This window comes from Columba livia, chromosome 13, assembly GCF_036013475.1.
Source record: "Columba livia isolate bColLiv1 breed racing homer chromosome 13, bColLiv1.pat.W.v2, whole genome shotgun sequence".
NCBI classification, from domain to species: domain Eukaryota; kingdom Metazoa; phylum Chordata; class Aves; order Columbiformes; family Columbidae; genus Columba; species Columba livia.
The window spans coordinates 4,841,421-4,856,320 of record NC_088614.1 but is presented as its reverse complement, the minus strand read 5'-3'; positions in this window follow the sequence as shown (position 1 = coordinate 4,856,320).

Below are 14,900 nucleotides of genomic sequence, written 5' to 3'. Positions count from 1 at the left end.
GGTTTTATTAGAGGGAAGTTGCTGTCCTGGGTCTCTTGCGAATCCAGCCCATAGGTGTAGGTAAAATAGTCCAAGAATACGTCCTAGGATTCTGCACCAAAGAGAGAAACCTCATGCTAAGAGTTCCCTGGAGCTCCTTCTGCTGGATTCCTTTCTTTTTGCACTGCTTAAGAGACAGAAGGGAAGTAAAATCAGAAGCAAGACCCTAGTCGCTCCAGCTGGCAAATCGTACCCAATACTGACCTCTGCAAAGGGAGGCACTTAAGTAAATGCTTAGCTTGTGTGTTCTTAGTCCCAGTGGAGTAAATAGGACTTGTGTTAGATTTTTGGTCCTAGACAGGCAGATAGATTGCTGAGCTGGCGCTGTTAACCAATTAGGAAAAAATAGCACTGCGTCTTGCTGATGCTGAGTGAAAATAAAGGTAGCATTATCTCAGGGAATCCATCGGGTGTGTCCCCTTGGAGAACCTTCCTTCCTCACCTGAGCTGGCTGCAGAAATGGGCAACTTGACAAGAATTTATCTGTTGTTTCTCTAGGTAAGGAAAGCTCTAGACTGATGATGAGGGATCTCCTGCTCCCAATACTCTCAAACGGGCACCTTCACTGATTATTGAATTCACTTTAAAATAAAAGAAAAAAGTAGATTTACAAGAAAAAGAGAGACTCCAGTGAATTCTGTGAGACTAAAATATAAAATTAACTTTTGTTTTGTTTTCCTTTGAACTGAACCCAGGAGCCTCAGTAAAGTTTACCCTATTTAAAGCATTAATTAGGGAGCTGACTGTACATAAAGATAAAACAGAACTCTTAAAGAAGTCTCCAGGGACTCCAAAAAACCCAGTTTTGTCTACATGAGGCAAAAGAATTTTAATTAGAAGCAACTGAATTGAAGTGAACTGATATGAGCAACAAAAAAGAGAATTTATCCCACAATGTATTCAGGGAACATAATTGAATGTTCATTAGCTAAGAGTTATATACTGACTGTTAATGAGCAGGAATGAATATGTATTACTTCTTATTAAGCTGGAAATGTATGGAACTAATTACATTTAAATATAGTAGCTGTTTATTTAGTGTTGCTACTAAGAACAGGAAATACATAGGTGAATTTGTATTCTTTACTGCAGTATCCTTTTAAATATTTATTACGCTAAGTGGTATTAATACATAGTTTTTTGTGGAAATGGTTATTATGTTGTGCTAGTAGGATTCAGTGGTGCCTTCATTTGGATAGGGTTTATGCTTTGTTTATTATAAATCAGGGAAGGCAGCACAACCAAGACAGAAGCTTTCAGATTACTCTAAGACAGTGTTATTTTTGTTTCTCAAAATGAGAGTCCTCCATTATTCATGGTCAAATGGCACTTGGCTTCTTGATATTATGGCCTGACAATAATTTCAGGAGAGAGACTTTGCAAGGTTTCTTTGTTGAAGAGGTACAGGAGAAAGCCATCTTGTTGTTAGGTGTGGTGACAGAAGAGCAGAAGTAATTTGTATTGACCCAGTGGATGTGCTGTGCCTGGGAAGCCTACAGTGTGGGACAGGCTGAGCCTAAGAGGAAACTGGTAGTGGATGGTGGCCCATGTAGAGAAGCGAGTGGGGGTAAGCAATCACAGAGTTGTTTAGGTTGGAAGGACTCTCTGAAGATCATTTAGTCCAGCCCCCCCCCAATGTTAGTAAAGTGTGCGTGAAGAAGGGCAAAGCAGAGGGAAGGGATGACGTAGCCAGCCAGAGGCTTAGGGCAAGGTGGAAAATGGAAACCCTGGTGTCCAACAGCTGGTGCTGGCCCTTGCTTTCTCTCATCTTTGGAGTTTGGTGAGATGAGGGGTAGTGGCTTTGCCTGAATGTTTTGTGGCTTTTACCATTAGTTCAATGGCCTCTTGGGAAAGGAGAGGGACAGGAGAGGGAGAAGGAAAGGAGCAGCAATACCCTGAGCATGTGCAGAGCAGCAGGGAAGAAAGAAGTGCCACAGAGAGGAAGCTCCTTAAAAATAACTCAGTGGAGTTCTGATGGTTTCCCAGTGTCGAGTTAGACAGTTTTCTTCTGGAGCTGCTGTGGAGTGCTGGGCCTGGACACATCTAGTCCTGACTCTGGGAGCTTCACTGGGGTCTGCAAACCAAGTTAGATTTAGACCCGTGATTATTCATTGCAGCTGAAAGGCCACCTCTTCTCCTGCATGGCAAAAATAGATGTTTTCATCCTCCTGCTCCTTTTGAAAATAAGGATACTTTGGGACTGCAGTCAGGGAGGGTTAGCACACCTCTGAGCTAGCCTGAGCCATTTGACATCAGTGCTGTAGGCAGTGATTTTGTGGAATTTAGATTGCTGTCTTCCTGCTTAAATGGGAAAAAATACCTTGTTCACACTGACTTGAATTTGGCAATTTATACTTTTCTGATTAAATTATTCTAGATTATTACAGTGGCCAGTAGTTCTACCTTTAGTAATCCCAATTTATGTTTATTAAGTGTACAGTAGCAGCAACAGCTGTACGTTCATTTTCTGAAGGATTGCAACTTTTCTGCTATTCACAAGAGGGCGATAAATCCCTAGTCATCTTTACCCAGCCGTTATTAAGTGATCATTACCTTACTGCAAAATGACATGAAAAGCAGCTTGCTCTCAAATAACATATATATACTGATCTGTATAAAATATTGTGACTCCTTTTCTTTTGTTTTATGGGAAGTTTAGGCCAGGCTCTGTTCATTTCATGCCACTGTAGATCCTATTGTTGCTAGAAACTAGGTGTGGAAAAGTTATTTATAACATTCCCTCCCGCTACAAGTGCAAGTGTTTTCTTCATGATACACTTACAAGTATTAAATTCAGATGAATGTCAAGTGCTTCAAATAATGTGATTTTCAGCATACTCTATGGGAGAATTTCCCATAGCCTAAAGGTTGTTGCGTATGGTTATTTCTTCCTCATAGTGAAACTGTTTCCTTGGTAATCAGAATTTTCCATTTCTTAACTTTAATCCTTTTCTTCAGTTAAAGTATCTCTTCTCCTGAACCTCCCTTTTAAATGCAATGCTATTTCATCTAAATACAAGGACCACAACTTTAAGACTTTTTGTGGTGAGATTATCATTATGGGAAGCTGCCCTTAGCACTGTAATCTCTCTGTTTGTGTAGACAATTTTATAGTTTATTATTATATTTTAAAATATTCAGATTTATTCACTTTTACATCCAGTGTCTCTCTTAAATAATTTCTGGTTTACCTTGTGTAGTAAGAATAATTTCAGGAGTTTTACATGGAATAAGGAATAAGGGAAAGAAAAAATAACAACTTGGGTATACCAAGGTATCTTATGCCTTTTTTGATGTTATATGAATTCATTTCAGGTCCTGCATATGAAGGAGCTGGATTCCTTCTAACTTTAAAGCTCCACCAACTCAGCCCATGCAATTTTTAAGCTGTTGGTATTAGAACAAATTCTTAATAGTTTATGGTCTGGTATGGTCTCTGAAGAATTTTTTCGATCTGTGTCTTAATATGAAAAATAGATGCCCAAAGTCTCTAGTAGTGTACTGAGGCATTTGCTCAAGGTGTTAGTACAGTGTTCAACTGCATTTAAGAGCCTCAAATGATGTAACTTCCAATATATCCCTTAAATAATAAGACAAGACCATGACTCTCGAGTCTCTTTCTACAATCTGAATGGAGTTCTGGGGCTGTCTCAGATAGCTGAGACAAAACCACCTTTATATTGTCTTTCAACGACTTCAGCAGTCTTTTGCCATAGAGGTTGTCTTGCCTGGCCCCTTGCCCAGTCTCTGGTAACCTCAGGCTTGTGGTCAGAGAGAGCTGTTGGAAAGCAGGGCTGCCCTTAGCTTATTTATTTTGATGTTATCTTGCCTGTAAGAACCTTCACAATTCACCTCCACCCCCTCCTCACTACTGGTGTCTGCAGGGGCAGAGTTGTCCTTGTTCTCCTGCGCTGCTGGCAGCTGTAATGCAAACAGGAGCGTGACTGGACAGCAGGTGGAGCTTGGGAGAGGTACAGATTGGAGTTTTGGGGAGAAAAGCTATATCTTGCTTAGTCGAAGTGAGATGAGAGTCTACCCCTTGCCTAATCACCAGAGATGGTCTACGACCTCTTCACTGGTTTTTGTCAACTGCAAAGCCCAAGAGTTTTAATGGGTGTCTTGCCACAGTCAGTAGTTCCTTGGTTGGGAGCTCCACTTCAAACACAAGCTCCTTCACAGAGATTCTCTCAGTACAGTCAGGCATTTTGGCTATTTTAGTTAAGACCAAAATTATATAATAAAACCATGTGACTGTGTCTGTTGGTTTACCCTCAGCTTTCCTCGGGACAGCAGCAGAGTTCTGTGTGCTTCATCAACGTCTCCTAACTTATGTGGCAGATGCAGCCTCAGTTCTGCTATGTGTTCGAGGGTATGAAAGTCTTAATAGGGCAAATTCAATTGTAAATATGATATGCCTCACAGTAATGTGTAACTCATGTGTTTCCAGCTAAGGAAAACAAACCCTCTTTACCACAACTATGCGCCTTCCAGAACTCTATCCATATGTCAGAAAGATACTTGAGTCATATTATTTAAAGTTTTAAGTATACCACAATAGTAGGAGAGTAAGTATGCAGATGGGCCAATTCTTTTTATATATTTGCAAGAAATAAAGAAGAATTGAGCAGAAAAAGCAAGACCAAATGCAGCATTTCCAATCAACTCACTTAACTGTGACTGAGCTTATTTATCTGAGGAAGGTAAGACACTGGTGACTATAATTAAGGAGGGAAAAGAAGGCATGCAATAAATATATTTATTGTAGCAACTGTAGGAAGATGTCCTCCACCTTTAGACAATTTTATTGGAGTCTGTGGGCTTCTTACAGTGGGTGCGATGAGAAAATAATCAAGAACTTGCTTTAGCAGTAGAAAGCTGAAGATTGAGTAGTATCACTGACTGAGCAAAACCAGTGGGAAGCCAGGGACACAGCATGGGTTGCGTTAAACCATTAAGTCAGCTTCACCCTGTGTGTTGAAATAAGCCTGGACATGACCAAAGACTATCTTTCTGTAGTGTTAACAGCTGCTTTGCTCAAATAAGTTTCTGGATGCATTTTAAAGTGCTAACGCTGAAACCATCCTAATGCCAGTAATAAGACAGTTGTGGCTGCAAGGCTGTAAGGAGAGCAACAAAAGTCAGGTGTGTGAGCTCAATTAATGCTGATGGAATCTGCCCTGAACCACACTACCTTTTCAGGTGCTGCAGATTTGTTGTTGATGATGAGAAGCTAGCTAATTTAAAGCAAGACCAAGTATTCATGTGGTTTGGCAGTCAGAACTCATAAAGACCACAGCAGTGTCTCTTCTATGCAGGTGCTCACAGGTAAGTTTGCTATGGAATAGGAATCAGCATAGAATTTTGCTATGAAGTACATAGCAGAGATATGTTGCGAGCATTGGAGTACCAATTAAATAAAATATTCTTTTAGGGGAAAAGGGTAGGAAGAGTGGAAATTGACAGTATTGCAAAAAAGGAGTGAATGATAGGGGAAAGACCTGCTATGACTTGGTGTTTTTCAGGGACCTGCTGCTAGTAGTGCATTAAGAATGAACATTCTGCTTTTTCTGCTGAGGGTAGCCAGAGTTGGTGCCAAGCCAAAAGGCAGGAGAAGCTCTGAAGAGCATGTAACCGGGACATTTCAGATGTTGGTTACAGGTGCTTTGGCATAGGTTGAAAGTCCTTATTTCAAAGAAGGTTTGAGCTTCGAAACGTGCTTTAGGATTAGAAACACTGCCTAAGCTTTACCCAGCAGTCTTGGAGAAGGTTTTGGACACTGATATGTGAGGCAGGCTCAGGAAATTGGGATTGGGCCTTGAACAGTAGAACAATAACCTCTTTTTTTTTTTTTTTTTCCTGTGGAATCAGATCACAGATGTAGATGTTCATGATGGATTGTGGAGCTGTAGCTCAGTTCTCGTCAAGAGAAACAGTGATTAGTTACAGAGACTTGTGAGCTGACTTTATCCCAGCAACAGGGTGGCACAGACCTGCAGGGGCCGGGTGTTGGAATTTCACCCGTGCTTATCTGGGCGAATGACAGCAACTCTGTGCTGGTTTTCCAGTCTTTGGAACGATGTGGTTGTCTTACTGAAGGGATTGAAAGGCAAAATCAATTGTAAAACGCATTGAAATAGAAAGTGCTATCTCAGTGCAAAGTGGTTTTATCTGGTGCTGCACACCCAAAGGATTTAATTTTGAGGTGGAGACACATTTCCTAATGCCTGCGATTTGTGCCAAAACAAGTGGAAATTATAAAGCCTTGGGTTAGTGGTGTTGGAACCTTGTTCTTACTGAGGTCAGTGGCAATTCCATCACTGATTTCAGCAGGAGGAGGATCAGGCCACTTTATCAGTTAGCATTAAGTAAATACAAGACTTCCAAAACTAAGGATCTGGGATTTTTAGAAGGCTAAATCAGGCAGTGCCAGTCCTCACCCCAGCAGTCCAATAGTTCCGTATAGACACTTTATGTCAACTAATTACTCAGGGGTTTATTAACTGGAAATTTTAAGGATGGCTTCATTGCTGTCTACAAATGAAACAGAGTGAAAAATGTTTGAATAGCCTAGGGATTTTGGCAGAAAGTGAATGTAAGATAAAGTATGTTAATTAAATGAAGGTAATTTGAAAGGATGTGTGCTATTAAAATGGATCGTATGATCCATGAAAGAAGTCACAAATAAATGCAGTGCACTACTCTTGTGGAAATCAAAATAAGACAATAGATGGGGAGAAACCAATAGAAAGAAAGATAGAAAAAACTCCACAAAAAAACCCAAACCAAAAAAGGCCTTGTGGAGATTTACCCCAGCATAAATCTAGTTTAAAATGTATTGATATTTGGGAGATGCCTCTGACAGTTGTGAAGTCAACCAAGAAGAATGGGTTTTGCTCTGAAGAATTTCAGAGTGTATAGATCTGCTAACAATTTATATATCAAAGCCGTCACCAAATGGGCTGGAGAGGCAGAACAGCAAATCACTTCCAGAAACTGCCATTATCAGGATTTAAAAGTAATGTTAATCTCAGTGTTGCTACAAAAGTGAATATTAATGTCTGTATTTTAAGTAAAATCTGATTTTGATTTTGGTATGGGGGCATAGAACTCCTTGGAATTGGTCTTGGAAAACTGTGCTCTAGCCATGTCAGCTGGAGTCTGTTGACATAAAAATGACAGAAATCTGGAAAGTTTTCTAAACTATATGTACTGTCTTGTTAAATCACAGTGCGCTGTTTCATCTGACCATTGAAGACCTGTATAGTAAGTAGAGCTAACAGACGGGTGTGCAGGTGACTTTCTTATTAAAAAACAGAATATCCCTCATTTATTTCTGATGTTTTTCTAAAGGATTTGTGCTTCCAGATGATTTTATGCGTTTGCATTCATTTCTTATTTTGGAAAGGAAGATCTTTTAATAATGTTTAGCATCAACCTCTCCCAGCCCTGCAATTTTCTGCTCTGGTAAAAGTGCTGTTCCTCTGCAAAAGCTCATAACATGCTATATGAAATGTCAAGAATGATAAAGCAAAACAAAGAACCTCTGAACAAAAATGTGCTGCCATGAATATCTGAAATCTACTGAACCACTGCTTTATTATACTTAAATTTCAATAAACACTTTTCTTAAGAGCTTATGTTTCAGTAGGCAGGGAAATGTGTTTTCTATGTAAATAGCAGTGTTTGCCTTTTCTTTAAAAAATGTATTCTCGCCACAGTGGTAAATCCTACAAGCAAGCTAAAACACAGTTTAGGCCATGAGATATGGAATAAAATATCTCTGTGCTTGTTGGATTACTGTTTGTGGCCATAGAGCAAGAATGCCTCAGAGAACTGATTTTCACAGTGTTTTTCCATATGTTCAAGGTTCAAAAATAAGAGAGAACGGAGGAAGTCCAAACCTTCAGAAGGGTGCTAATAGGCTCATTTGCCTCTTCCTTGTTTTATGTCTTGCTCCAGATTTTATAGCTTCACTTTTAGCAGCTATGGTATGGCACAAGATTTATTTCTGAGTGCTTATCACTCCTTAGTAGAAAGCATTTAAATTTTTCCATAAGAATGCTTTCTGTTCACCTCTTCCTTTATAGCATTTCTATCCACTTAACTTTACCCTGAGGTCTCACTTGGAACGCTGCTCAGGGGTTGGCAAGGGTCAGTGTAACCATTAACGCGTTGGAGTTGGCTGCTGGAGGTGTTAATGCTCTGCTGCCCCTTGGATTGCAGTGCCAGCTGTCTCTGCTCTTGAGGACTGCCTGTCCTAAATGCAAGTCCAGCGTTGTCCTTATCTTCCCCAGTAGTTCTACTAACGCTCCCCATTGCCACTTTTTGTTTTGCAAGACTTAGAGCCTTGAAATGTTCAAAATGTATCTGTAATTGTTTTTACAAATGTTTGTAAATACGGCTGATTTTCCTTGGTGTTAATTTCAACATGTTTCATTTGCATGTCTTGAGGGCCAATTTAGGAACCAATTGGGAAGACAAGTAAGAAGGGTAGAGTGTAACAGGCCCAGTTTGTGACTCCATCCTTTGCAGAAGTTTCACTTGAATAATATTTTTAGAATGAAAGGCAGATCCTCCACTTCAGTTTTATATTCTGCTTATGCTTTTGTACTCTTCTCTTCCACATAACGTGTGAGAGCTTTTGTGTAGTTTTTCAGGTGAGAGAACAATTATCTGTCATGCAGGGCTTTCTCTTTTTCTCCTCCTTCTTTCCAAAGAGGAGTGTTGTGAGGGAGTATAATAATAATAATAATAATAATAATAATAATAATAATATTGCTGCCTGTATTACATTGAGTGCTGTGGTGATTGCTTAGTTTTGCATGGACTAGACGAAGGCTAGAGTTGTAGTGTTTTTAGGGCTGCTGGTGGTTTATTTGCTGAGGTTGGATTGGTTCTCAGGCTGGTTTAGAAGATCTGTGTCACTGTGGTGAAAATAGGCAATCCCAGGGCTTATCTGCGAAAGTGAACTTGCTTTTACTCAGAGTTAGGGTACATCTCCTTGGAGATAATGTTATAGAAGAAAGTAGTTCAATGAAGGAAGAATAGAAACATTGAACAATTTCCTGTCTTGGTTTTTTTTTTTTTTTTTTTTTGAGATTTCATCTTCCTGTTCTCTGTCTCAAAGTAAATATCCTGTCCTTGCGTAAGTTGCAGTGTACGTCAAAACCTCTGAATGAGCTTGGGTGGTTTATAGTGAAGAGGCTATGTTATGGCGTGGCTGGGTTCAAATGCTTCTGAAGGGAGAATAAACATGTTTAAGGAACTTTGAGATAAAAGGCCAAGGATTTTAGCACGCACAGTTGTGCAACAGCATTCCAGCTTGTGCTTCATTAGAGACAAAAAGCAGTGTGAAGAACTATGAATGTCCTGTGACACAGTGGTCTAATCAGATGCCACTGAGCAGATCCTAGGTACAGCATGGGTTGAAGCCTTATTGAAATAAAGAAAAAGCTAATTGCTATTTTGGGCTGCACTGTTGCATGCTGGGTCGATTGCCTTATCCATTTGGGAATGTCTAACGTAATAAGCTAGAACACACTGCCGCAGGTGCAGAACTTCATATCATGTTGTCTGGGGAGACGTCCAATAAATAATTGTGCAATTTCTATCAACAGCTCTGAAGGCTGCGTACTCTGCCCTTGCCTTTCTGAAAAAGAGACTGTATTCTGTTGTTTCTACACATTCTGCAAAGGCAGAGTCATGACACCAGCTGTATTCTTTAGTGCTGCTGGGCTGGAAAGCTGGTGGCTCTTGGGCTAGCACTGGTAGTCTACCACTAGCTGCCCATAATTGTGCCGAAATCAAGATGCTCCATAATTATGAATACGGACATGGTTGCTTCTGCCCTGCCCTGCCTGTTGCTTGCCATCCAAGTGTTCACGGGTGAGGGATGAGTGGATGCCTGTGGTTGCTCTGCAGTTCTTCAGAGAAGGAGCCATTCTGGATCTGGTGCCTCTTCCTGTGGCAGCCCAGACTCCCCAGCTCCACAGCAAACTCCCCAGTGCTCACAAGTGCTCCATGGATTAATTCGTTCATGTTTATAATGTGCCTTGATGTAGAAAGTGCTCTTATTATGGAAGGCTCTTGAACTACTTCTTGGTATAGCGATGCAAGAGTAATGGGTTTTAATTACAAAAAATATGTATGCTGAGAAACACAATCCCATTGTCTGAATTCCAGTGAATTTTTCTTTGTGGTTTCCTGTTGCCATTCAGTTGACTTTTAAGAACATGTGATATTTTTACTTTTTTATTTAGAATGGAAGTTGCTTGATGTTAAAGTATTTAGATTTATTCTGATTTTATTTTTAATTGCATAAAGAACTGCTTTGACTGAAAATATTTAGACTGATGAAACCCACGCCGGTATGCTGTATTTGTATTTGGGCTCAGCTCTTCAGGGAATTGCTTGTCTGTGGCTATAATGCACTTAATGAAACCAGCTTTTTGTTGTTGTTTTTTAGAGTAAATCTGGTGTAGAGGCTTTGGAAAGAAAATGCTGCTGACTTCCCAAATAATTATAAAAAAAAAAGTGTAAATCAATTTGTGCGTAAGCTGCATTAGTTCCCATTCATTGTTTTCCTTTGCGTCAGAAGCCTTGGAAAGATTAGAAGTAGGTTTTGCTGTGGGCAAATGATGTAACTGATAAAATGAACATGGATAAATATGGAGTAGTTGACAGTCCATCTGTTTTAGAGTTATTTATTCCACTACCTGTTGATCACATGTAGTACTGCAAGCTGATGAAAGCAAGAGCTTATTTTTACATATTGTTGTAATGAGGAATTGTTTCCTTGACTGAGTCTCACCATAGGCTGAGAAGTCCAGACCTCATACGTGTCTTTGCCTGAAAAGATGGACACAAAGATTAGATGTTAATAGTTGTGTTACTGCAATTTAACTTGTGAAAAGGTGAAGTTATCCTTGTCAGTGCTTCAGTTCTAGGAAGACCAAGTAGTTCTAACTTCTGCTTAGGGTACCAGGGTTAGCCTGAGTTAGTGAATACTGTAAAACAAAGTGGCTGTCAACAAACTAACGTGAAGCACATTTTAAGAAACACATCTGCAGTCAATCTTGAAGAGTAAAGACCATTATGGACAAATTCATTGAAAGTGTGTTCTATATTAAATATGAAATTCTTGTGCACATGTATGAACAGCATAATTCTTGGGCTTTGGAGGATGATAGAGGGCTTTGGATAGACACTCAGCTGCCAGGGTTTGTATGTTTGCACACAGTTCGTAAACAGCATGATTTGGAACCCAGTCATGTCCTGTGGTTTCCTCATATCCTTCATGTTGGATGAAAAATAAGCTGTCGTTTATGGCATTGTGGAAACAGAACTACTTAAGAAGACAGTCATTGGATGTGGTAAATTTTCTGTTGTTTATAGCCTTTAAATCAATGGTTGTTGCCTATCTAAAAGTGACTGTGATAGATGTAGTAATCAGTGGCTGAAATTTGAGGGGACATTTAAGGAGATCAAGCTAAATTATCACAGTGTTCCTTCAAGAGTAAAAGCCACAAAAGCAATACTGAACATATGCACAACCAGAATTTTATGTACCACATTTATGTGGAAATAGGTATCTTCTGTTCTAAAGCACTTTGCGGGGGAGGAGGAGAAGGGGACCTTCACTTTAACCCTCCTTTCCCCAAATCTGCAGAAAGACTGGGTTATTTTACAGTGCTGTGCAAATAGGAAGGAAGAAAATAACATCCCTCCTTTATCCATAATGCAATGCTGTTGTGTTTGATTCTAGGTCAATGTTGTTGTTCCACCCCCCCCCCGCCAATAAACAAGAGAATCTTGCATTTTGATAAACGAAAAGTGAATAGCCACCAGCACTGCAATACAGATAAAACCTGTTCACGTTAATAGTATGTGCCCATCCCACCAGGGAAATGGAGGGGTCTTGCCAATATAGATGAGATTGTGATAGATATTTGACAGTAAGGGAGAACAGATTAATCTATATAAATGCGAAGTATTTAGTGGTACTCTTGAGCTCCAGATAATGAAATGCCATCGAGACACAGTTATACTTCTGTTTATTGACAAACATCTGCTGCAGTAAAGAGCCTGCCAGGAGCATGTTCTATGTTTTGAATTGATTTTATATCCTGATAACTCTCTCCATATTTGTGTGAAACATACCCAAGTGCTAGAATGGAATTCAGTGGTTCTGTCTGTAGTAGCAATTTATCTGTTACCTTGTTTATGATTATTCCTCTTGACCAAAAGTGTAGCTTTATGTCACTGCTCTTCAGGATCCGACAGGTGGGGGCGTGGTGGGGGTGACGAGACCAGTGCTGGTTTCCCAAGGGTGAAACAGCCATAAGTGCTGTGGAGATGAGCCACATGGCTGCTTAGCTCCACTATCCCTTTACTCTAACACTTCCCTTGCTCTTTTTCTATGGTCGTTCTCACTTATGGCCTCTATATATTGTGGTTAGTTCTGTGAAGTTACTGGCTGGTAGCTCCGGAGTTTCACTGTTAATCCTAGACTCGGTTGCGCTGTCATTCTGCGAAGATGTGTGTTAGGAGTGTGAGTGTGCAACAATCATCGCTCCTAATTAGCAGGATTTCTCACTGTATCTGCTATATCCTCAAGTACACAAAGGTATTTCAGACTTTATTTTCACTGTGATGCCATAGTTGTGCCATACCTTCTGTTTGTAGTGGCAAGGCCTGCCTAATTTCCCATTCTCCGGGCTGGGAGGTTGGCATGCTAATCACATGCCAAAATCTATAACAAATCACTTTGTTTATTTGTTTAAATAAACAGTTTTCTGTGTGGAATTATACGAGAGAATTGCAGTAAGGTGACCCATTAAGATCACATTCAGGTGGTATCAGTTTAGAGAACAAAGAATTTAACAATATGCATGTCTGGAAAAAATACAGTTAATGTGTTGGAATAGAAACAGTGCATGGCTGAGATACTGCTGAGACATGGGCCAGGGCAGAGGTTTACTGGCAGCACACTGTGCTGCTCTAAAGACCATCTCTGCTCCTCAGAGTGGCAGGAACTGCTGTGGGGGACGTACCTCCTACCACGAGGAAATGCCTTGACGCCGGCTCAATCCCTCCCCACCCTCTCCTGGCTGAAGGCTGTGCAGCTCCGCATGACTTTCCTCATTTGGCTGGAAGGGATGATCACTAAAATGCAGAGCCTGAGGGACATGGGGAGGGGGGGACAGACAAACTTAAGGGAAAAGCTTCTTCTAAATAAGTATGGAGTACATATATCAGGCAAGTATATAGGAGAGTTGTGGGAGATAGTACAACAGTTCTCCCCCTCTTTAAAGAAATGCCTTTGTAAATAGATTTTCACACTTATTCCCAACAAAATATGCTTTGCTTTTGATGTTTTAAATACCCTTTATCTTTCTGAATAGCTTGGTATTACCCCAAAATAACTGACACAAAGAGAATGAAATCCTGCAAACCTCCTGCTTGGCAGTCTTTGGCTCTGCATGGAGGACTCGGAGGGATGGAGCTGTTTTCTATGCTGCCTCTGGTACACAGGCTTGTTCTGGGGCCGAGATTTGGCTGTGCGGGACGAGTGGGTTTGGGCTGGATGAAGACACTTTTCATGAGCTCGGACTGGACGAGCTCCATGGGGCGGCTGGTGCAGTGATTCGGTTTAGCCTGCAAGTGGCATTGTTTGTCCAGTTACCGGGGATTCAAGAGTCTACCCAAAGGGAGTATTTCAGAATGGCTCTTTCTTTTCAAATGTTTGTCTATGACAGCCTGTTTGCTGACTCTGGAAATAAAATTAAACTAGAAGCGGTGCTGTGTCAACTGCAATAACTCTCCCTTGGTTTGCTCTAAACTTGTCAATTACTGTGAAGCCACTTCTTCACACTGCAGAGGCTTTTCTCTCCTTGAACTTAAGGAACACTTCTAGCTTACATCCACATTTCACAAATGCCCTTCTGAATAAGCTGCCTACCTTGTGATTGAACATTGGGAGAACCTAGGACTGTGTGTCATGAATTTTGATTATATTATTTCCACCGTAGTTTCTGCAGACGTTCGTTTGGCATGTTCAACAGTGTGCCTTGTGGTGTCTACAGCAGGTCAGCTCACGCCACAGTTATTTGGGTCATACTCTGTTATTTAAATAGGGAGCTACATCTTCTATTAAGATAAACGTATTAAAACAGCATCTTTGTTTCTACTTTTTGACCCGCTGCAGTTAATTTTACTCCTGTATCTCCTTAGCAAGAAAATGGAATAGAAATTCTGAATAGTTTGCTAATCATGACATTCCAGATGTACCTGGAAACAACAGTGCATTTCCTGTTGGTCCACTTGGGGTGATACTTCACTTTTGAAAAACTAGAATGTGTTCCCATGAAGGGTGTGAAACCCAAGAGGGCCTCTTATAAAATTTTGATTAGGAAATGTGGGAAGGTGGTTCTCCTGTGGGGCTGTATTGTGCTGAGGAACAGATATGAAGCTGGGAGTCTGGATTCTTTTATGGCTTTGAGAGGTCTTTGCACTTATATAACGAAGTATTTAGTTAGGATTCATGGTACACTTACAGACAAAGTGTGAATCATTATCTTTTTTTTTTTTTAAGGAGAGAAACTGGGGCCAGTTCAATACGTGAAAAAAAGCCGAGATTAATTTCAAAAGTAATCACTTAAATGTATGTTATAACACATGTGTTCTTAAGCTCTTCAGGTTCCACAGAACATAGCCTTTGCCAGCAGTGATTAAAATACTAATGAGGAGGAATGAAGTATTCCAAAGAGAGATAAGGAAGGTGAATTAGGCTTGGTGTTTACCTGTAAAGTTTTAAAAGACAAGAAAGAATGTGTTCCCTTGATTCTAGACCACTTCAACTT